Genomic DNA, 24,803 nt, shown 5'->3' with positions numbered 1-24,803 from the left:
GTTGAAATAGGTTATTTCGGCGACAGGTGTTTATGTTTTTGGACTCACCGGAGCAGACTTTAGAGTTATCGTTTAAAATCAAGTATGACAGTAGAATGTATATGGTTTATGCTAGTACGGGTAGTCAACAGTGTTTTGAGTGTGGGGTTGTTGGCCATAAGTGATATGCTTGCCCGAAAAGGGAGAAGGTGGAGGGAGGGGCGCAGGTGGTCATCGTAACGCCTGGGCCCACCGATGTAGGGAGAGGTGGACCGACAGCGGTAGAGCAGCCAAAAGCACCTGTTGCTTAGAAACAAGTTATCCGTGTTGAGGGCACCGGGTTGCAACTTGTATTAGAGGGAAATGTTATGCTACAGAAAAGTATTGTTGTAGAATGTACGGATGTATCTGAAGAGCCAGTTCCTCGGACTGGTGAGCAGGTGCCCAGTACAAGTGCTGGGGTAAAGGAGGGGGTTCATGTGGAGCTAGGCTCCCAGGTAGTGGAGGAGATGCCCACTACGAATGCTGGGGTACAGGAGGGGGTTCATGTGGAGCTAGGCTCCCAGGTAGTGGAGGAGGTGCCCACTACGAATGCTGGGGTAAAGGAGGGGGTTCATGTGGAGCTAGGCTCCCAGGTAGTGGAGGAGGTGCCCACTACGAATGCTGGGGTAAAGGAGGGGGTTCATGTGGAGCTAGGCTCCCAGGTAGTGGAGGAGATGCCCACTACGAGTAACGGGGTACAGGAGGGGGTTCGTGTGGAGCTAGGCTCCCAGGGAGTGGAGGAGATGACCACTATTAGTGCTGGGGTTCATGTGGAGCTAGACTCCCTGGTAGTGGAGGAGATGCCCACTATGAGTAATGAGGTACAGGATGGTTTTCATGTGGAGCTAGGCTCCCAGGTAGTGGAGGAGATGCCCACTACGAGTGCTTGGGTTCATGTGGAGCTAGACTCTCTGGTAGTGGAGGAGATGCCCACTACGAGTAATGAGGTACAGTAGGGTTTTCATGTGGAGCTAGGCTCCCAGGTAGTGGAGGAGATGCCCACTACGAGTGGTGGGGTTCATGTGGAGCTAGGCTCCCAGTTAGTGGAGGAGATGCCCACTATGAGTAATGATGTTCAGGTGAGGATAGTCTCCCAGGTAGTGGAGGAGATGCCTTGTACGAGTGCTGGGGTTCATGTGGAGCTAGGCTCCCAGGTAGTGGAGGATATGCCCACTATGAGTAATGATGTTCAGGTGAGGATAGTCTCCCAGGTAGTGGAGGAGATGCCTGGTACGAGTGATGAGGTGCAAGTGGGGAGTGTTGAAAGGGATGTGGTAGAGGGGAGTCAGTTGTCTGTGGTCTCAGCTGAGGATCAGGAGAAGAATATGGATATCTCTTTAGATATGACAGCTGCTGGCGAGGACTCAGTTTATGATCTAGAGGAGGTAAATTAGTTTCTGGATCAGACGTTTGGGAAATCTGTCAAATTGGCAGATTATTTTGATGTTGATAAGTTTGTGAGGTCAGCTGTGATGTTACAGAAGACGGTGGGGTTAGACCAGCTGAGTGAGAAGAAGCGGTTTCACTTGAGGAAATGTATTACTGATGTAGCTTTGATACCCCGGAGCTGGGGGAGTTCAAGGAGGTGGGAAAGAAGGCCATGTACAGACTATGTGTAAAGATGACCAATGCCTCTTCCCTGGAAGGGGACAAATCGATGAGGTGGGCGGGTGTGCTTGGTCCAGGTGCCTCTCCAAAAGGCTGTTGGCGATCATTATATAAACTGCCTATTGATAAGAGGACAGCTGACCGCCAATGGAGGATAATACATGGAGCTATAGCCACCAACATGCATCTGGTACACCTGGACCCTACTGTTGGGGAGGGGTGTCCATTCTGCATCTGGTACACCTGGACCCTACTGTTGGGGAGGGGTGTCCATTCTGCATCTGGTACACCTGGACCCTACTGTTGGGGAGGGGTGTCCATTCTGCATCTGGTACACCTGGACCCTACTGTTGGGGAGGGGTGTCCATTCTGCATCTGGTACACCTGGACCCTACTGTTGGGGAGGGGTGTCCCTTCTGCATCTGGTACACCTGGACCCTACTGTTGGGGAGGGGTGTCCATTCTGTGCCGAGTCTGAATCTCTAGCACATCTGTTTTTACTGTGTCCCAGGTTGGTCGGGATGATTGAACTGATCACTGATTGGTTCTCAATGTTGGGAGAGGTTTTCTCTTCCCAACTGTATATATTTGGGCCAAAGTACAGGTTCAGTCAAAAGGGTGTAGGTGTGTTGCTTATTTTTGTGTTAGGGGCAGCAAAATTAGCGATATGGAAGACCCGAAAGAACAGTATTCGGGGACAGGGGTCTGTGGATGTGGTGGGAATGCTGGAGGGAATGTTGGCAGCGAGACTAAGGGTTGAGTTTGCCTATTATAAACTTGTCAACAATATCAATCTGTTTTTGAGTATATGGGGTATTCAGAGGCTGTTGTGTTTAGTTACTGTGGAGGAGGAATTGGAGTTGTGTTTTTAATTGACATGTAACTGTGGTTTTGTATGAGTATTTATTGTGTGGTGGGCCCCCAGACCCAATACAGATTATTGAAATCTCTCTCTCTCTCTCTCTCTCTCAAATTAAATCCCATTTGTTTCATCGGACTGATGTAACAATGTACATATTGCTGAAGATATTAAGTGATTCATTTACGATATTAACATAATTCAAATAGTAATAATCAAGATTGAAAATGGGACAATCAGTAACAACAATAATCAAGGGTAAAAATATCCATTCAACAGACAATAACAATAAGCATAGAGGACATGTGCAGGTTGTTTGGTCTGTCAGACACTGTCCATCATTTTATGGCAAGCTGTAAGGGCAGATTTCCTCCTCTTCGTCTGAGGAAAAGTAAAGATCGGACCAAGATGCGGCGTGGTAAGTGTTCATGATGATTTTAATAAGAAAAACACTGAACAATATGAAATACAAAAACAATATACGATAACGTGAAATAAACGAAACCGAAACAGTACCGTGTGGCGAAAAACACACACACGGAAACAAACACGCACAAACCAACAGTGAAACTCAGGCTACCTAAATATGGTTCTCAATCAGGGACAGCGATAAACAGCTGCCTCTGATCGAGAACCATACCAGGCCAAACACAGAAAGAGAAAAAACCTAGAAACACAAACATAGACTGCCCACCCCAACTCACGCCCTGACCATACTAAATAAAGACAAAACAAAGGAAACAAAAGGTCAGAACGTGACACAAGCAGCAATGTAGTGCGCTGCCAACCCACAGCTCTCTGCTTCCTCCCCCAACAGGACGGGTAGCCTATTCTCATTAGAGAGTTCTTAGAAACCTTGAATAAGGGTTTCAAATTTGGGGAAATGACACTCTCTAATTGTTTTATATTTTTTACATGTTGTCAGGAAATACAGCTCTGTCTCAGGTTCTGCTGTGGTGCAGTGGTTGCACAGCCTTTCCTCTACATGGAGCGAGGTTTTCCTGTGTCTACCCTTCTCAATGGCAAGGCTGTGCTCAATGGGCCTGTACTTTGTCAAGGTTTTTCTCAGGTTTTGATCAGTAACCATGGTCAAATAGTGGTGTAACTGTCGATTTAGGGCCAGATACCAATGCATTTTGCTTTGTGTTTGTGTTTCCCATAGATAATGAAGTTTTGTTTTGATTGTGCTGTAATTTGTTTTATTCTGATTGACGGGATGTTCTGGTCCTGAGGCTTCAGTGTGTTAGTTGAACAGGTTTGTGAACTCAGCCCCAGGACCAGCTGGATGAGGGGACTGAGGCTTCAGTGTGTTAGTAGAACAGGTTTGTGAACTCAGCCCCAGGACCAGCTGGATGAGGGGACTGAGGCTTCAGCGTGTTAGTAGAACAGGTTTGTGAACTCCAGAACCAGGACCAGCTGGATGAGGGGACTGAGGCTTCAGTGCGTTAGTAGAACAGGTTTGTGAACTCAGCCCCAGGACCAGCTGGATGAGGGGACTGAGGCTTCAGCGTGTTAGTAGAACAGGTTTGTGAACTCAGCCCCAGGACCAGCTGGATGAGGGGACTCTTTTCTTTGCTCAGCTCTTGGCATTGCAGGGCTTGGTAGTGATATGAGAGGGGGTCACTGTATTTGAGATGTTTCCAAAACTTAATTGCTCTTTTTTAAAGTTTTTATTATTAGTGGATATTGGACTAATTCTGCCCTGCATGCATTGTTTGTAGTTTTCCTCTGGACATGTAGGAGAATCTTACAGAACTCTGCATGCAGGGTTTCAGTGGGGTGTTTGTCCCATTGGGTGGAATCTTGTTTGGAAGTGGTCTCCACACTGTGCTGCCATGAAGTTCAATTGGTTCAATGACACTGCCTCATTTAGGTGTCCAGTTGAGCTTGTTTTAAAACCTAAGTCGTTTTAGTGTGTGCAGTACTCTATATTTTATTTATTTATTATTTATTTACCTTTATTTAACCAGGTAGGCAAGTTGAGAACAAGTTCTCATTTACAATTGCGACCTGGCCAAGATAAAGCAAAGCAGTTCGACAGATACAACAACACAGAGTTACACATGGAGTAAAACAAACATACAGTCAATAATAAAATATAAACAAGTCTATATACAATGTGAGCAAATGAGGTGAGAAGGGAGGTAAAGGCAAAAAGGGCCTTGGTGGCAAGGTAAATACAATATAGCAAGTAAAACACTGGAATGGTAGTTTTGCAATGGAAGAATGTGCAAAGTAGAAATAAAAATAATGGGGTGCAGAGGAGCAAAATAAATAAATAAATTAAATACAGTTGGGAAAGAGGTAGTTGATAGGGCTAAATTATAGGTGGGCTATGTACAGGTGCAGTAATCTGTGAGCTGCTCTGACAGTTGGTGCTTAAAGCTAGTGAGGGAGATAAGTGTTTCCAGTTTCAGAGATTTTTGTAGTTCGTTCCAGTCATTGGCAGCAGAGAACTGGAAAGAGAGGCGGCCAAAGAAAGAATTGGTTTTGGGGGTGACTAGAGAGATATACCTGCTGGAGCGTGTGCTACAGGTGGGAGATGCTATGGTGACCAGCGAGCTGAGATAAGGGGGAACTTTACCTAGCAGGGTCTTGTAGATGACATGGAGCCAGTGGGTTTGGCGACGAGTATGAAGCGAGGGCCAGCCAACGAGAGCGTACAGGTCGCAATGGTGGGTAGTATATGGGGCTTTGGTGACAAAACGGATTGCACTGTGATAGACTGCATCCAATTTGTTGAGTAGGGTATTGGAGGCTATTTTGTAAATTACATCGCCAAAGTCGAGGATTGGTAGGATGGTCAGTTTTACAAGGGTATGTTTGGCAGCATGAGTGAAGGATGCTTTGTTGCGAAATAGGAAGCCAATTCTAGATTTAACTTTGGATTGGAGATGTTTGATATGGGTCTGGAAGGAGAGTTTACAGTCTAACCAGACACCTAAGTATTTGTAGTTGTCCACGTATTCTAAGTCAGAGCCGTCCAGAGTAGTGATGTTGGACAGGCGGGTAGGTGCAGGTAGCGATCGGTTGAAGAGCATGCATTTAGTTTTACTTGTATTTAAGAGCAATTGGAGGCCACGGAAGGAGAGTTGTATGGCATTGAAGCTTGCCTGGAGGGTTGTTAACACAGTGTCCAAAAAGGGCCGGAAGTATACAGAATGGTGTCGTCTGCGTAGAGGTGGATCAGAGACTCACCAGCAGCAAGAGCGACCTCATTGATGTATACAGAGAAGAGAGTCGGTCCAAGAATTGAACCCTGTGGCACCCCCATAGAGACTGCCAGAGGTCCGGACAACAGACCCTCCGATTTGACACACTGAACTCTATCAGAGAAGTAGTTGGTGAACCAGGCGAGGCAATCATTTGAGAAACCAAGGCTGTTGAGTCTGCCGATGAGGATGTGGTGATTGACAGAGTCGAAAGCCTTGGCCAGATCAATGAATACGGCTGCACAGTAATGTTTCTTATCGATGGCGGTTAAGATATCGTTTAGGACCTTGAGCGTGGCTGAGGTGCACCCATGACCAGCTCTGAAACCAGATTGCATAGCAGAGAAGGTATGGTGAGATTCAAAATGGTCGGTAATCTGTTTGTTGACTTGGCTTTCGAAGACCTTAGAAAGGCATGGTAGGATAGATATAGGTCTGTAGCAGTTTGGGTCAAGAGTGTCCCCCCCTTTGAAGAGGGGGATGACCGCAGCTGCTTTCCAATCTTTGGGAATCTCAGACGACACGAAAGAGAGGTTGAACAGGCTAGTAATAGGGGTGGCAACAATTTCGGCAGATAATTTTAGAAAGAAAGGGTCCAGATTGTCTAGCCCGGCTGATTTGTAGGGGTCCAGATTTTGCAGCTCTTTCAGAACATCAGCTGAATGGATTTGGGAGAAGGAGAAATGGGGAAGGCTTGGGCGAGTTGCTGTTGGGGGTGCAGTGCTGTTGACAGGGGTAGGAGTAGCCAGGTGGAAAGCATGGCCAGCAGTAGAAAAATGCTTATTGAAATTTTCAATTATGGTGGATTTATCAGTGGTGACAGTGTTTCCTATCTTCAGTGCAGTGGGCAGCTGGGAGGAGGTGTTCTTATTCTCCATGGACTTTACAGTGTCCCAGAACTTTTTTGAGTTAGTGTTACAAGAAGCAAATTTCTGCTTGAAAAAGCTAGCCTTGGCTTTTCTAACTGCCTGTGTATAATGGTTTCTAGCTTCCCTGAAGAGCTGCATATCACGGGGGCTGTTCGATGCTAATGCAGAACGCCATAGGATGTTTTTGTGTTGGTTAAGGGCAGTCAGGTCTGGGGAGAACCAAGGGCTATATCTGTTCCTGGTTCTAAATTTCTTGAATGGGGCATGTTTATTTAAGATGGTTAGGAAGGCATTTTTAAAAAATATCCAGGCATCCTCTACTGACGGGATGAGGTCAATATCCTTCCAGGATACCCCGGCCAGGTCGATTAGAAAGGCCTGCTCGCTGAAGTGTTTCAGGGAGCGTTTTACAGTGATGAGAGGAGGTCGTTTGACCGCTGACCCATTACGGATGCAGGCAATGAGGCAGTGATCGCTGAGATCTTGGTTGAAGACAGCAGAGGTGTATTTAGAGGGGAAGTTGGTTAGGATGATATCTATGAGGGTGCCCGTATTTAAGGCTTTGGGGAGGTACCTGGTAGGTTCATTGATAATTTGTGTGAGATTGAGGGCATCAAGTTTAGATTGTAGGATGGCTGGGGTGTTAAGCATGTTCCAGTTTAGGTCGCCTAGCAGCACGAGCTCTGAAGATAGATGGGGGGCAATCAGTTCACATATGGTGTCCAGAGCACAGCTGGGGGCAGAGGGTGGTCTATAGCAGGCGGCAACAGTGAGAGACTTGTTTTTAGATATTTTATATATATATTTTGTACAAATTGAGAACTTTGGTCTAATTCCCTGAGATCTGGATCTTCTCTAGAAAATCATTATTTTAGTCGTTTTGGGGTTTACTGCCAGGGCCCAGGTCTGGCAGTACTGCTCTAGCAGGTCCAGGCTCTGCTGTAGGCCATGTGCTGTGGGGGTTTACTGCCAGGGCCCAGGTCTGGCAGTTCTGCTCTAGCAGGTCCAGGCTCTGCTGTAGGCCATTTGCTGTGGGTGACAGCAGGCATAGGTCATCTGCGAAGAGCAGGCATTTAACCTCTGGATTATGGAGACTAACACCAGGGGTTGAGGAATTTTCTAGAATAGTGGCCAATTCGTTGATGTAAATATTGAAGAGTGCGGGGCTCAGATTGCAACCCTGGAGAAGGCCTCGCCCCTGGTTAAAGAATTCAGTTATTTTCTTACCAATTTTAATGCTGCACGTATTGCCAGTATACATTGATTTGATTATGTCATATGTTTTACCCCCTACACCACTTTCAATAACTTTGTAGAACAGTCCTGCATGCCAAATAGAATCAAATGCTTTTTGGAAGTCGATAAAGCAAGCATATATTTTGGTATTATTTTGGTGGACATGTTTATCTATCAGGGTGTGTAGGGTGTAAATATGATCAGTTGTCCGATGTTTTGGTATGAATCAAATTTGTCAATTTTACTCAAGACATTGCGCTTATTAAGGAAGTTTAGAACTCTTACATTTATAATACTACAGAAAACCTTTCCCAGGTTACTGTTCAAACAAATGCCTCTGTAATTGTTTGGGTCACATTTGTCTCCGTTCTTAAAGATTGGGGTTATGAGTCCTTGATTACAGATGTTATGGAAATAACCTACACTCAGGATCAAATTAAACCGTTTTAATAAAGCCAATTGGAGTTTTGCACCAGTGAATTTGAGCATATCTTTCTCTCTCTGTTTCAATCTCTTTCTCTCTCTCTCTCTCTCTCTCTCTCTCTCTCTCTCTCTCTCTCTCTTTGTCTCTCTGTTTCTATCTTTCTCTGTCTCTCTCTTTCTCAGTCTTTCTCTGTCTCTCTCAGTCTCAATCTTTCTCTGTCTCTCTCAATCTGTCTTTCTCTGTCTCTCTCAGTCTCCGTCTTACTCTGTCTCTCTCAGTCTCAGTCGTTCTCTGTCTCTCTCAGTCTCAGTCTTTCTCTGTCTCTCTCAGTCTCAGTCTTTCTCTGTCTCTCTCAGTCTCAGTCTTTCTCTGTCTCTCTCAGTCTCAGTCTTTCTCTGTCTCTCTCAGTCTCAGTCTTTCTCTGTCTCTCTCAGTCTCAGTCTTTCTCTGTCTCTCTCAGTCTCAGTCTTTCTCTGTCTCTCTCAGTCTCAGTCTTTCTCTGTCTCTCTCAGTCTCAGTCTTTCTCTGTCTCTCTCAGTCTCAGTCTTACTCTGTCTCTCTCAGTCTCAGTCTTTCTCTGTCTCTCTCAGTCTCAGTCTTTCTCTGTCTCTGTCTCTCACAGTCTCAGTCTTACTCTGTCTCACTATTTTCATCACATTCTTATATCTTACCTCTTTCTTTCTCTGTTGCCTTCATATATTATTGTTTTTTTTTCATGAACTCTTAGCTTTTTAAATCAGCCTCTATACATCCTTTCATCTCCTGTTCTCCATTGTCCTTTATGATTCTCCCCCTCTCTCTCTCTCCCTCCCTCTCCCTCTCCCTCTCCCTCTCCCTCTCTCTAAAATTAATTTGCGTGTTCTTGTAAATTGGTTCTTAGTGACAATTGTCACTTGTGACTGCTGTATGTAATTAGAGAGAATAATGGAAAAATATGATTTAATATCTCATTAACGGAAACATTTCAATTTACACAGAACCACTCAACACCACAGGACCAGCTCTGATGAACTCTTGTATGTGTGAATGGATAAGTGCATGCCTGTGTGTGTGTGCTTATGTGTACGTTTGTGTGTGTATGTGCGTGTGTGTGTCCAGAGATTAATCAGCCCCTCATGTTGATGAACAGATAATATACTGTATGACTGTATAGTATAACAATAACAGTGGCATGTTCAAAAAGAACATGTTTCAATCCTTCTACAAATCAATAGTTAGTTAGCAAAACACGAAATGTTTGGTACTATTATGTTGTTGGAACATTTCTCCACAGAGCAACAGACCTACCTCTTTCTCAATGGACGTTAGTGGGAGACCTACAGTTGTAGTAAAAAGAAGAAAAAGCAGAAGAAGAAAAAGAAGCAGAAGAAGAAGAAAAAGCAGCAGAAGAAAAAGAAGCAGAAGAAAAAGAAGCAGAAGAAGAAGAAGCAGAAGAAGAAAAAGAAGCAGAAGAAGAAAAAGAAGCCGAAGAAAAAGAAGCAGAAGAAAAAGAAGCAGAAGAAGAAAAAGAAGCCGAAGAAAAAGAAGCAGAAGAAAAAGAAGCAGAAGAAGAAAAAGAAGCAGAAGAAAAAGAAGCAGAAGAAGAAAAAGAAGCAGAAGAAAAAGAAGCAGAAGAAGAAAAAGCAGAAGAAAAAGCAGAAGAAGAAAAAGCAGAAGAAAAAGCAGAAGAAGAAAAAGAAGCAGAAGAAAAAGCAGAAGAAGAAAAAGAAGCAGAAGAAAAAGAAGCAGAAGAAGAAAAAGAAGCAGAAGAAAAAGAAGCAGAAGAAAAAGAAGCAGAAGAAGAAAAAGAAGCAGAAGAAAAAGAAGCAGAAGAAAAAGAAGCAGAAGAAGAAAAAGAAGCAGAAGAAAAAGAAGCAGAAGAAGAAGAAGCAGAAGAAGAAAAAGAAGCAGAAGAAAAAGAAGCAGAAGAAGAAAAAGAAGCAGAAGAAAAAGAAGCAGAAGAAGAAAAAGAAGCAGAAGAAAAAGAAGCAGAAGAAGAAAAAGAAGCAGAAGAAAAAGAAGCAGAAGAAAAAGAAGCAAAGAAGCAGAAGAAGAAAAAGAAGCAGAAGAAGAAAAAGAAGCAGAAGAAGAAAAAGAAGCAGAAGAAGAAAAAGAAGCAGAAGAAAAAGAAGCAGAAGAAAAAGAAGCAGAAGAAAAAGAAGCAGAAGAAGAAGAAGCAGAAGAAGAAGAAGAAGCAGAAGAAGAAAAAGAAGCAGAAGAAGAAGAAGCAGAAGAAGAAAAAGAAGCAGAAGAAGAAAAAGAAGCAGAAGAAGAAGCAGAAGAAGAAAAAGAAGCAGAAGAAGTAAAAGAAGCAGAAGAAGAAGAAGCAGAAGAAGAAAAAGAAGCAGAAGAAGAAAAAGAAGCAGAAGAAGAAAAAGAAGCAGAAGAAGAAGAAGCAGAAGAAGAAAAAGAAGCAGAAGAAGAAAAAGAAGCAGAAGAAGAAAAAGAAGCAGAAGAAAAAGAAGCAGAAGAAGAAAAAGAAGCAGAAGAAGAAGAAGCAGAAGAAGAAAAAGAAGCAGAAGAAGAAAAAGAAGCAGAAGAAGAAAAAGAAGCAGAAGAAAAAGAAGCAGAAGAAGAAAAAGAAGCAGAAGAAGAAGAAGCAGAAGAAGAAAAAGAAGCAGAAGAAGAAAAAGAAGCAGAAGAAGAAGAAGCAGAAGAAGAAAAAGAAGCAGAAGAAGAAAAAGAAGCAGAAGAAGAAAAAGAAGCAGAAGAAAAAGAAGCAGAAGAAGAAAAAGAAGCAGAAGAAGAAGAAGCAGAAGAAGAAAAAGAAGCAGAAGAAGAAAAAGAAGCAGAAGAAGAAAAAGAAGCAGAAGAAAAAGAAGCAGAAGAAGAAAAAGAAGCAGAAGAAGAAGAAGCAGAAGAAGAAAAAGAAGCAGAAGAAGAAAAAGCAGATGAAGAATGGTACTTCTCCCTCTTCTCTCTGAGACCTCCCTCCATTCCTCTCTCTCTCTCCCTCCCTCTGTTCTCTCTGTAACACAGTTTAATAGCCACTATGGTTCTCTCCTCAGACAGTCCTCCTCAGACAGTCCTCCTCAGACAAACCTCCTCAGCCAGTCCTCCTCAGACAGTCCTCCTCAGACAATCCTCCTCAGACAGTCCTCCTCAGACAATCCTCCTCAGACAGTCCTCCTCAGACAGTCCTCCTCAGACAAACCTCCTCAGACAGTCCTCCTCAGACAGTCCTCCTCAGACAAACCTCCTCAGACAGTCCTCCTCAGACAGTCCTCCTCAGTCCTCCCCAGACAGTCCTCCTCAGACAATCCTCCTCAGACTGTCCTCCTCAGACAGTCCTCCTCAGTCCTCCTCAAACAAACCTCCTCAGACAGTCCTCCTGAGACAAACCTCCTCAGACAGTCCTCCTCAGTCCTCCTCAGACAGTCGTGTTGGTTGTCGTTGTCGCAGATCATATTTAACCATGAACTCAGCCATGGCAGGATCCTATCTACTACGACAACCAAGAAACACAAAACACATCAAACACACTGAAAGACATGCACACACTTTCACTGAATACAGCACAGACCAAACATACACATTATCAAAGCTTTCGCAAACAATCAGACACGCATGCACACACACAAATTATGTCCATCTCATGCCTTTAATCTCTTGTGAGTGTATAATGTCAGTTCATGTCTATTTATTTTTGTTTGTTTCTTTCTCTCAGAGAGACGCTGACAGGCTTTTGTTAAGACAGATCACAGCCTATGAACACAGGAGCAGGCATGTGTGGATACACGGGAGAGACAGCTCATCACAGAGCAGGCATGTGTGGACACACGGGTTATGTAGCCTGTAAGCACACAGAGTCCCTGTACATTGTGTCTGGTCCTAGTTATGTAGCCTGTGAGCACACAGAGTCCCTGTACATTGTGTCTGGTCCTAGTTCTGAAGCCTGTGAGCACACAGAGTCCCTGTACATTGTGTCTGGTCCTAGTTATGAAGCCTGTGAGATCACAGAGTCCCTGTATATTGTGTCTGGTCCTAGTTATGTAGCCTGGGAGCACACAGAGTCCCTGCATATTGTGTCTGGTCCTAGTTATGTAGCCTGGGAGCACACAGAGTCCCTGTACATTGTGTCTGGTCCTAGTTATGTAGCCTGTGAGCACACAGAGTCCCTGTACATTGTGTCTGGTCCTAGTTATGAAGCCTGGGAGCACACAGAATCCCTGTATATTGTGTCTGGTCCTAGTTATGAAGCCTGGGAGCACACAGAGTCCCTGTATATTGTGTCTGGTTCTAGTTATGTAGCCTGGGAGCACACAGAGTCCCTGTACATTGTGTCTGGTCCTAGTTCTGAAGCCTGGGAGCACACAGAGTCCCTGTACATTGTGTCTGGTCCTAGTTATGAAGCCTGGGAGCACACAGTTAAACCTTGTTACTTCTGAGTCTGTAGTATTATTGGATTTGCCTCATTTTCTCTCCTGTCCTCTGTGTGCTCAGTGGTGAAGGTTAATGATTTCTGAATGGAATCTCCTAGAGCAGTCTCGGAGCTCTTAGTACTATGTGTGTGTGTGTGTGTGCGTGCGCGTGTGTGTGTGTGTTCGTGTGTTTCTGTTTTCTATCATCAGTGTCCCAGAGATGAAGGATTGGAATGGCAGATATTGAGAGGGAGAAAGCAGAGAAAATGGACACTTGTGAAGAGAGAGAGGGATATAAGAGGAGAGAAGAAGAACCATAGTAAAGGTCTCTCTCTCCTTTCCCCTTCAGTGCCTCTTTCACCAAGCATGCAGCAACTGTCATCCCCTGACATCAACAGACTCACTAGTAGAGAGTGTCAGACACAAACACACACACACACACGTAGACACACACACACACACACGCACGCACGCACGCACGCACGCACGCACGCACACACACACACACAAACACACACACACACACACACACACGCACGCACGCACGCACGCACGCACACACACACACACAAACACACACACACACACGTAGACAGACACACACACACACACACACACGCATGCACGCACACACACACACACACACACGCACGCACACACACACACACACACACACACACACACACACACACGTAGACACACACATAGACACACACACACACACACGCACGCACGCACGCACGCACGCACGCACACACACACACACAAACACACACACACACACGTAGACAGACACACACACACACACACACACGCATGCACGCACACACACACACACGCACGCACACACACACACACACACACACACACACACACACACACACACACACACACACACACACACACACACACACACATACACACATAGACACACACACACACGCATGCACGCACACACACACACACACACACGCACGCACACACACACACACACACACACACACACACACACACACACACACACACACACACACACGACACACACACACACACACACACACACACACACACACACACACACACACACACACATAGACACACACACACACACACACACACACACACACACACACACACACACACACACACACACACACATAGACACACACACACACACACACACACACACACACACACACACACACACATAGACACATACACACAAACACACACACACACACACACATAGACACACACACACATAGACACACACACACACATAGACACACACACACACATAGACACACACACACACATAGACACACACACACACATAGACACACACACACAATATGCCACAATAATTTATATTTCCTCGTCTTTCACACAGAGCTGACTCTGTGAACGTTCTGTCACTGATCAATACAAATGGGGAGACAGAATGGAAGGAAAGGCAGAGATAAGGAGATGGGAGATAGATCTCAACTTTGTCACTTTTCAAACCTGAACAATTAAACAGAACTGGTGATGAGAAGAACGAAAACAGATTGGAGACGGACGGACAGACAGGTGGACAGACAGACGGACAGACAGGTGGGTGGGCGGACGGACGGACAGACAGTTTGGGCGGACAGACAGACAGGTGGGTGGACAGACAGACAGGTGGGTGGACGGACAGACGGACAGACAGGTGGGTGGGCGGACGGACGGACAGACAGGTGGGCGGACAGACAGACAGGTGGGTGGACAGACAGACAGGTGGGCGGACAGACAGACAGGTGGGCGGACAGACGGACAGACAGGTGGGAGGACGAAGGGACGGACAGACAGGTGGACGGACGGACGGACGGATAGACAGGTGGACGGGCGGACGGACAGACAGGTGGACGGATGGACAGACTGACAGACAGGTGGACGGACGGACAGGTGGGTGGACGGACGGACAGACTGACAGATAGGTGGGCGGACGGACAGACAGGTGGGTGGACAGACGGACGGACAGACAGGTGGGTGGGCGGACGGACGGACAGACAGGTGGGCGGACAGACAGACAGGTGGGCGGACAGACAGACAGGTGGGCGGACAGACAGACAGGTGGGCGGACAGACAGACAGGTGGGCGGACAGACGGACAGGTGGCTGGACGGACGGACGGACAGACAGGTGGCTGGACGGACGTACGGACAGACAGGTGGGTGGTCGGACGGACGGACAGACAGGTGGGCGGACCGACGGTCAGATCGGCGGACGGACGGACAGGTGGGTGGACCGACGGACAGGTGGACCGACGGACAGGTGGACGGGCGGATGGGCTGAAAGACCGACTGACAGGCAGACGGGTGGACGGACTGGCAGACGGGTGGGCGGACGGACTAATGGACAGTCTTACAGGCGGCTGGCAGACAGGCGGTTGGACGAGTGGGTGGGCGGACAGACGGACTGACTGACAGAGCAGTTAATTTATAACTTGACCTTAGCTTCCTACCGAACCAACATTTTGGAGATTAGGGGCGTATCCACAAAGCCTATCAGAATAGAACATTTGGTTGTAACTGCTGAGAACAGACACAATGTACAGGGACTCTGTGTGCTCCCAGGCTACATAACTAGGACCAGACACAATGTACAGGGACTCTGTGTGCTCCCAGGCTACATAACTAGGACCAGACACAATGTACAGGGACTCTGTGTGCTCCCAGGCTTCAGAACTAGGACCAGACACAATGTACAGGGACTCTGTGTGTGTAACGTTTCTCTTGAGGTGAAGGAGAGGCGGACCAAAATGCAGCATGGTGGTTATTCATGTTCTTTAATAAAGAAACTGTACATGATTAAACTAACAAAACAACAAACGTGCGAAAACCTAAAACAGTCATATCTGGTGCAAACACAGAGACAGGAACAATCACCCACAAAACCCAACACCAAACAGGCTACCTAAATATGGTTCCCAATCAGAGACAATGACTAACACCTGCCTCTGATTGAGAACCATATCAGGCCAAACATAGAACTAGACAAACTAGACATGTAACATAGAATGCCCACCCAGATCACACCCTGACCAACCAAAACATAGAAACATACAACAGCAAACTATGGTCAGGGTGTGACAGTGTGCTCACAGGCTACATAACTAGGAACAGACACAATGTACAGGGACTCTGTGTGCTCCCAGGCTACTCTTCAGAAAAAGTGGTTCCAAATGGGTTCTTCTCTGTCCCCATTAGATAACCATTTTTGGATCCAGGTAGAACCTGTCTCCAGAAAGGGTTCTACCTGGAACCCAAAAGAGTTCTACCCAGAACCAAAATGGTTCTAAAAAAGGGTTATGGTTAGGGTTCAGCCAAAGAACCCTTTTAGGTTCTAGAAACGTGCCTTTTTTTTCTTAGAGTATCGGTCCAGACTCTGGTGTGATGTTTTGTATCAGCAGTTGTTTTTTGAATTGACTATTCGAAGTACTATTTACATACTGTAAAAATGGCTTCAGGATGTCCTGCCCACACAGATCTCATAGTCCCAACCATAACAACCTGGCCAGTCACATAAACAGTATTCGAGAAGATTCAGATAGAGGAGAAAAAGAATGTCATGTTTGCATAGAGGATCCAACGTTTTGTTTGAAGCCCATAACTAGAAAATCCCACCAGATCTTCCACATTACCTGATAGCTGATCCACCACAATACACGTACAGATGTATTTTCCTGCAGATAAGTGTTGCGTTTTAACATAAATTTACTGAAAACCCACATTTTTTTATTTAACCAGGCAAGTCAGAACAAATTCTTATTTTCAATGATGGCCTACAGTGGGTTAACTGCCTTGTTCAGTGGAAGAATGAGATTTTTACCTCATCAGTTCTGGGATTCGATCTTTCAACCTTCCTTGTTCCAGGTCTAACGCTCTAACCACTACCTGCCGCGCGGCTTTATAGACTACACGTTCAAATGTTGTTGCTGCAGGTTTATTTTTCTGTGGCAATACTGGTCAAATTAAGATCCCACACTTGTGTGTAACATGATGGGAGTCATCATATTAGAATTGGGTAATAATGTGTTAGCCTTCAGATCTAGGAGAGAGAGTGTGTGTGTGTGTGGGGGGGGGTTAATAAAGCTATGGTAATTTCATAATCCTGTATAATTTTCTGCCACTCAGATTCTTGTTTTTTGTGTCTATGGGTTGTCTGTGTTTGCAGTATGCTGAGGTTTAAGTGCCATTACCACCACTTTATGTAGACCTGCTCACATCCAGTTGCTTTCCATTCTGTCTAGTAATTCTATCACTCATAGTTTCCATCTCTCCCTGCTCAAATGTGCCATTTTGCTTTTGATTCACACTCTCAGCTTCCCATTTATCCGAGAGGTGAGAAGTGGAGAGGAGAGGAGAGGAGAGGTGAGAAGTGGAGTGGAAAGGAGAGGAGAGGTGAGGAGAGGTGAGAAGAGGAGAGGAGAGGAGTGGAGAGGAGAGGAGAGGAGTGGAGAGGAGAGGAGAGGAGAGGAGAGGAGAGGAGAGGAGAGGAGAGGAGAGGAGACAGATCAGTTTTCTGATGCAGCTCTGACTGATTGGTCAAGATGGAATGTGGTAGGACTGGGGGGGGGGGGGGTTAAGATGGAATGGCGAATGGGAGTGGAATGTGGTGGGACTTGGGGGGTTAAGATGGAATGGCGAAAGGGAATGGAATGTGGTAGAACTGGGGGGGGTTAAGATGGAATGGCGAATGGGAGTGGAATGTGGTAGGACTGGGGGGGGGTTAAGATGGAATGGCGAATGGGAGTGGAATGTGGTGGGACTTGGGGGGTTAAGATGGAATGGCGAAAGGGAATGGAATGTGGTAGGACTGGGGGGGGTTAAGATGGAATGGCGAATGGGAGTGGAATGTGGTAGGACTGGGGGGGGGGGTTAAGATGGAATGGCGAAAGGGAATGGAATGTGGTAGGACTGGGGGGGGGTTAAGATGGAATGGCAAAAGGGAATGGAATGTGGTGGGACTTGGGGGGTTAAGATGGAATGGGGAAAGGGAATGGAATGTGGTAGGACTGGGGGGGTTAAGATGGAATGGCGAATGGGAGTGGAATGTGGTAGGACTGGGGGGGTTAAGATGGAATGGCGAATGGGAGTGGAATGTGGTAGGACTGGGGGGGTTAAGATGGAATGGCGAATGGGAGTGGAATGTGGTAGGACTGGGGGGGTTAAGATGGAATGGCGAAAGGGAATGGAATGTGGTAGGACTGGGGGGGGTTAAGATGGAATGGCAAAAGGGAATGGAATGTGGTAGGACTGGGGGGGGGGTTAAGATGGAATGGCGAAAGGGAATGGAATGTGGTAGGACTGGAGGGGGGTTAAGATGGAATGGTGAATGGGAGTGGAATGTGGTAGGACTGGAGGGGGGTTAAGATGGAATGGCGAATGGGAGTGGAATGTGGTTGGTGCTATAATAAACATACTTAGATAGGTGTAGGAATGAAGGGTGTCGTCTGCAGAGAGTCAGGGCTTTAGAGGTGAAAATCAGGATCTGTGTGGAATGTAACTGTCCCTCAAAAAACATTACATTTTCAGCTTTTTTATGGTGTGTTGGTTTATTTCTGTGTTGACGAATGGTCTTTCCGCTACCCATCCACATTCAAACAAAACACACACACATCCACTAACATATTCACACACAGTTCGACAAACAGCCCGGCCCTATCTTCTCCGTAAAGTACCTGTGCTCTGCTTTAAACCATTCGGAGTAACTAAATCACCGAGCTTCAGCTAGAGACCTATATAAGACCCAAACCTTACCATACCCTGCCACCTGAGAGGAAGCTAAAGAAATTGACAAATAGGAAAGGAGAGGGAGGAGAGATATGAGGAAAAGGAGGTGAAGTACTTTCCTCCGCTCAAATCAAAAGTAGGGCAGTTTGTCTGTCTGTCTGTCTGTCTGTCTGTCTGTTAGACGTAAGATATGTGGCCCAGGAGTTGACAGGGTAATACATCTGGGGATACACACACACACACACACACACACACACACACACACACACACACACACACACATATACACACACACACACACACACACACAATGGCACAGAAGTAAAATATGAGCATAGCCCGGGCAGTGCCTAAAGTACCTGAGGAAGTAATGACCTTCAGTTTGTGATGGAGGTTGATAGGAAGTAATGACCTTTAGTTTGTGATGGAGATTGATAGGAAGAATTGACCTTTAGTGTGTGAAGGATGGAGGTTGGTAGGAAGGGGCTGAGATGGGCATGCTGGCTGTTTTAAGGTGTGTTTCAGACAGACATAGTGGGCTTCCAACGGATCTATATGGACCAAGGTGTAGTCATCACTCACTAGTCACCTAAGGTGATAGACAGAGTACGCCAGACATCTGACTTTAACATATGGTAATCATAACAGATGAGGTGTATGTGTCTGTGTGTACTATATAGAGGGGTATGTGCTCTAATCTAGTGAATGTACACGTGGAGACAGACACACACACTCACACACACACACACACACAAATACATACACTCACAGAGAGACACAAACAAATACATACACTCACAGAGAGACACACACAAATACATACACTCACAGAGAGACACACACAAATACATACACTCACAGAGAGACACACACAAATACATACACTCACAGAGAGACACACACAAATACATACACTCACAGAGAGACACACACAAGTACATACACTCACAGAGAGACACAAACAAATACATACACTCACAGAGAGACACACCCATACTGAGCAGTCACATATCCCTCTGGCCTGACTGATGGGTGAGGGGAGGAAACAGAACTGCTGAACGTGGAATAACAGAAGAAAAACAGGAAAGTGAAGAATCGCCCAGTTTTTTTTTATATTTTACCAAATGCCCCGTCACTTCACACTTCCTTTATATTCCTTTATAGTTAATCTTGCCCCCCGCCTCCTCTCTCTATCTCCCTCTCTCGCTCTTGCTCTCTCCCTCTCCCTCTCCGTCGCTCTCTCTCGCCCTCCCTCTCCGTCGCTCTCTCTCTCCCTCCCTCTCTCGCTCTTTCTCTCTCCCTCTCCCTCTCCGTCGCTCTCTCTCTCCCTCCCTCTCTCGCTCTTTCTCTCTCCCTCTCCCTCTCCGTCACTCTCTCTCTCCCTCCCTCTCTCGCTCTTTCTCTCTCCCTCCCTCTCCGTCACTCTCTCTCCCTCCCTCTCCGTCGCTCTCTCTCCCTCCCTCTCCTTCGCTCTCTCTCTCCCTCCCTCTCCGTCGCTCTCTCTCCCTCCCTCTCCGTCGCTCTCTCTCTCCCTCCCTCTCCGTCGCTCTCTCTCTCCCTCCCTCTCTGTCGCTCTCTCTCCCTCCCTCTCCGTCGCTCTCTCTCTCCCTCTCCCTCGCCGTCGCTCTCTCTCTCCCTCCCTCTCCCTCTCCCTCTCCGTCGCTCTCTCTCCCTCCCTCTCCCTCTCCATCGCTCTTTCTCTCCCTCCCTCTCTTGCTCTTTCTCTCTCCCTCTCCCTCTCCGTCACTCTCTCTCTCCCTCCCTCTCCCTCTCCGTCTCTCTCCCTCTCCGTCGCTCTCTCTCTCTCTCCCTCCCTCTCCCTCTCCGTCGCTCTCTCTCTCCCTCTCCCTCTCCGTCGCTCTCTCCCTCCCTCTCCCTCTCCGTTGCTCTCTCTCTCCCTCCCTCTCCTTCGCTCTCTCTCTCTCTCTCTCTCCCTCGCAACCTCTCTCTCTCTCTCTCTCTCTCGTTGTAAACTCTATGTAATGTGACTGGCCTTTGTTAAAGACATGACGGTGGTATTTAAGTGTGGAGACCTCTCTGTAAGTGTGATGGCCTGTGTTAGACTTTCTGTTCTACTGTGAAACCGTAATTAAACTGTTTGTTTAATAGGAGGTAATTAAATACATACACACACACACACACAAACACACACACACACACAAACACAAACACAAACACGCACACGCACACACACGCACACGCACGCACACACACAAACAAACAGACAAACAAACAAGCACACACATACGTATACACATCTTATATTGGTGATTAGAGTCAGTTATGAAGTGGTGCATTTGTCCCTTACTGAGTAGCAGGTACTAGTGGTGTGTTAGCATCGTGTTTCTGTGCCATTGCAGGTACTAATGGTGTGTTAGCATCGTGTTTCTGTGCCATTGCAGGTACTAATGGTGTGTTAGCATCGTGTTTCTGTGCCATTGCAGGTACTAATGGTGTGTTAGCATCGTGTTTCTGTGTAATTGGCAGTACACGTGTGTTAAGCTGTATGTACTCCCCGACTGCGCAGCGGTCTAAGGCACTGCATCTCAGTGCTAGAAGTGTCACTACAGTCCCTGGTTCGAATCCAGGCTGTATCACATCCAGCTGTGATTTGGAGTCCCATTGAAACACAAGAAGACAACCACAACCTTAACCTGTTACTAAATCATGTGTTCCAGCTGTGTGTACAGAAAAACAACCTTATCCTGTTACTAAATCATGTGTTCCAGCTGTGTGTACAGAAAAACAACCTTATCCTGTTACTAAATCATGTGTTCCAGCTGTGTGTACAGAAAAACAACCTTATCCTGTTACTAAATCATGTGTTCCAGCTGTGTGTACAAAAAAACAACCTTATCCTGTTACTAAATCACTATGCACTTTACGAGGCTTTTCAATGTCAGGCTAATGCTTCAAGGTACTATGACGTGATATGCAACAATTAACGAGATAGCACCACACACACAAACACACACACTTGATTTTATGTGACCCGTAAAGTGCTATGTCTAATGCTTACAGATAAAATGATGTCATAAAGTACTGAATATGCCTGCACCAGAGACACACACACATTCCATATTTGATTGTCACTTCATGAAAATTCATGCATCATATATTCATCGCTACACATCAACAAACTACAGTCCAAACATTAATTAACAATCCTATAATTTCTCCATAACTCACAGTCTATTATATTATTGAACTAACATGATGACGAACACCATTTATCTCTGATAGAGAGAGAGAGAGTGTGTGTGTGTGTGTGTGTGTGTGTGTATGTGTGTGTGTGTTTGTGTGTGTGTGTGTGTGTAAGAGAGAGAGGGGGGGGGGGGGGGGGGAGAACAAATGTGTTTGCCTGCATTGTTGTATGCCTAAAGCTGTTTCCCTTTCTGTTTCTGTGTGGACATATTTTCCTTTGGGGCGAAATGTCCCCACTTGTCAAATGTTCCTTGTTTTACTGTCCTTGTGAGGACATTTGGATCCCACACACACACACACACACACACACATACGAACAGACACACACTCAGTATCCCCAAAGGGGGTGAGTCCTTTATCTCATCGATCAAATGAATTGACCTGTTAGTAATGGCCACAATATAAACAGGCCATGCTGAAGCAAACAGATCCCTGGGTCCTGTCTCACAAACAGTGTTGAGAAGGCAGAAAGAGGGAGTAAGAAGTGCACAGAAAGAGGGATGGAAGAAAGACTGGGATAGGAGAGAAAGAGCGAGAGACTGAGAGAGAAGAGGGAGAGAGGGAGAGAAAGAGAGAAGAAAGGATATAGGGATAGGAGAGAAAGAATGAGTGAGAAAAAGAGAGAGAGAGAGAGAGACAAGTGATATTAGAGAGACAGAGGAATACAGAGAGAGATAGAAAGAGAGTTTGAGATGCAAATAACCTTTATTGGGTCTGGGGACCCACAACACAAAGAACAAGAAAAATACCAAGCAGATCTCATATGCATCTGAATCAGTCCAAATGACCACTTGTACTGTAGCCTTCGCAGGCTAACCAAGCCTTCCCAGGGGAGTCCAGGCTAACCAAGCCTTCCCAGGGGAGTCCAGGCTAACCAAGCCTTCCCAGGGGAGTCCAGGCTAACCAAGCCTTCCTAGGGGCATCCAGGCTAACCAATCCTTCCCAGGGGAGTCCAGGCTAACCAAGCCTTCCCAGGGGAGTCCAGGCTAACCAAGCCTTCCCAGGGGAGTCCAGGCTAACCAAGCCTTCCCAGGGGAGTCCAGGCTAACCAAGCCTTCCTAGGGGCATCCAGGCTAACCAAGCCTTCCCAGGGGACACCAGACTAACCAAGCCTTCCCAGGGGACACCAGACTAACCAAGCCTTCCCAGGGGAGTCCAGGCTAACAAAGCCTTCCCAGGGGTGTCCAGGGTAACCAAGCCTTCCCAGGGGAATCCAGGCTAACCAAGCCTTCCCAGGGGAGACCAGACTAACCAAGCCTTCCCAGGGGACACCAGACTAACCAAGCCTTCCCAGGGGCATCCAGGCTAACCAAGCCTTCCCAGGGGACACCAGACTAACCAAGCCTTCCTAGGGGACACCAGACTAACCAAGCCTTCCCAAGGGAGTCCAGGCTAACCAAGCCTTCCCAGGGGACACCAGACTAACCAAGCCTTCCCAGGGGACACCAGACTAACCAAGCCTTCCCAGGGGTGTCCAGGCTAACCAAGCCTTCCCAGGAGCATCCAGGCTAACCAAGCCTTCCCAGGGGAGTCCAGGCTAACCAAGCCTTCCCAGGGGAGACCAGGTTAACCAAGCCTTCCCAGGGGCATCCAGGCTAACCAAGGGAGTAAGGATTTTACGGTTTCCTTTTGTCATCAAGGCTTCAAGATCTGCCAACTGCTCACGTGGACAGGAGAATGCTATCTGCCCGAAGGCTGGTACATGATCTACTGTCCCAACAATGTTGTGAAGCTCTAGTTTACACTGAGTTTCTGTGAATCCCATCAGCACAGTCTTCTTCTCCTCATTGCCCTCTTTCACCTTCGTCCCCAGAAGGGAGGAGCAGCCGTGTATTGATTCCTGCAGGTCAGACCCTGCCAGACACACCTTCTGTACAGGATCAGTGGGAGGCTGTTCTTTGTCCACCAGGTAGAGGCGATAACCTCCTGGGGCCTCAGCCATATAGAGGCCCTTTCCAACCCCAGTGAGGGGCCAACCAAGCAGCTTAGCATTGCTGACAGCCTGGCTAGACTGCAGAGTCAAACTGAGGAAGTCGTTGCCTAGGCGATATTCTCCCACTCTATAATTGTAGATCAGTTCAGCCACAAGGTCATCATACTCTGGCCCCAAGCCGACCATTGGCTTGCTCCATTTTCCATCATAAAGGGCACTTACAAGTTGACTTACATCCTTCTTCCAACTCTTTGTGACGCAAAATCGTCATGGCGAGCACATCTCTGTAAAAGGTGACCGTTTTGCTTCTGTCACCTACTTTGAAAACAAAATGCAAGGCTGACCTCAAAGCCAATATAACCCATGTGAGTTTGCTTATGTAGTACACAATTATATATCACACTCAGAAAAATCACCCTACGAGGCATGATCATTATCATTGTTTCACTTTTCCCTTAACCTTACCACTTTTCCCTTATCCTTACCACTTTTCCCTTATCCTTACCACTTTTCCCTTATCCTTACCACTTTCCCTTATCCTTACCACTTTTCCCTTATCCTTACCACTTTTCCCTTATCCTTACCACTTTTCCCTTATCCTTACCACTTTTCCCTTATCCTTACCACTTTTCCCACTACCTTTTGCTGCCGTGACAGCAGTAACAAATTATCTCAAGCGGAAACGCTTCTTCACATTCAACTGATCTAACCCCACCGTCTTCTGTAACACCACAGCTGACCTCAACATCAAAGAAATTTGTAAATTTGACAGATTTCCCTAAAGTCTGATCCAGGAACCCATTTACCTGGGGCGGCAGGTAGCCTAGTGGTTAGAGCGTTGGGCCAGGAACCGAAAGATTGCTAGATTGAATCCCAGAGCTGACAAGGTAAAAATATGTCGTTCTTCCCCTGAACTAGGCAGTTAACCCATTTGTCCCCAGTAGGTCTTCGTTGTAAATAAGAATTTGTTATTAACTGACTTGCCTAGTTAAATAAAGGTTCAATAAATTACCTCTTCTAGATTGTACATTTAGATGTCACTAGCTGCTATCAAATCAAAAGAGATGTCCATATCCTTCTCCTGATCCTCCTCAACTGAGGCCACAGACACCTGACTCCTCTCAACACTCCTTACTTATACCCCATCACTCGTACCAGGCATCTGCTAAACTACCTGGGAGACTAGCTCCACCTGAACCCCCTCCTGTACCCCATCACTCGTACCAGGCATCTCCTAAACTACCTGGGAGACTAGCCTCACCTGAACCCCCTCCTGTACCCCATCACTTGTAGTGGACATCTCCTCCAATACCTGGGAGACTAGCACCACCTGAACCCCTCA

At 46.5% G+C, this 24,803-nt stretch overlaps 1 pseudogene; it reads right to left on the bottom strand.

Moving 5' to 3' along the window:
- Positions 1–23,747, bottom strand: part of LOC110503406 (uncharacterized) — a 44,497-nt pseudogene extending 20,750 nt beyond the window's left edge.
- Between the last annotated feature and the right edge of the window lie 1,056 nt (positions 23,748–24,803).

This window comes from Oncorhynchus mykiss, chromosome 24 (assembly GCF_057628025.1).
Source record: "Oncorhynchus mykiss isolate SJ-2025 chromosome 24, ASM5762802v1, whole genome shotgun sequence".
Lineage (NCBI taxonomy): Eukaryota > Metazoa > Chordata > Actinopteri > Salmoniformes > Salmonidae > Oncorhynchus > Oncorhynchus mykiss.
This window is presented reverse-complemented; position numbering and strand designations above follow the sequence as displayed.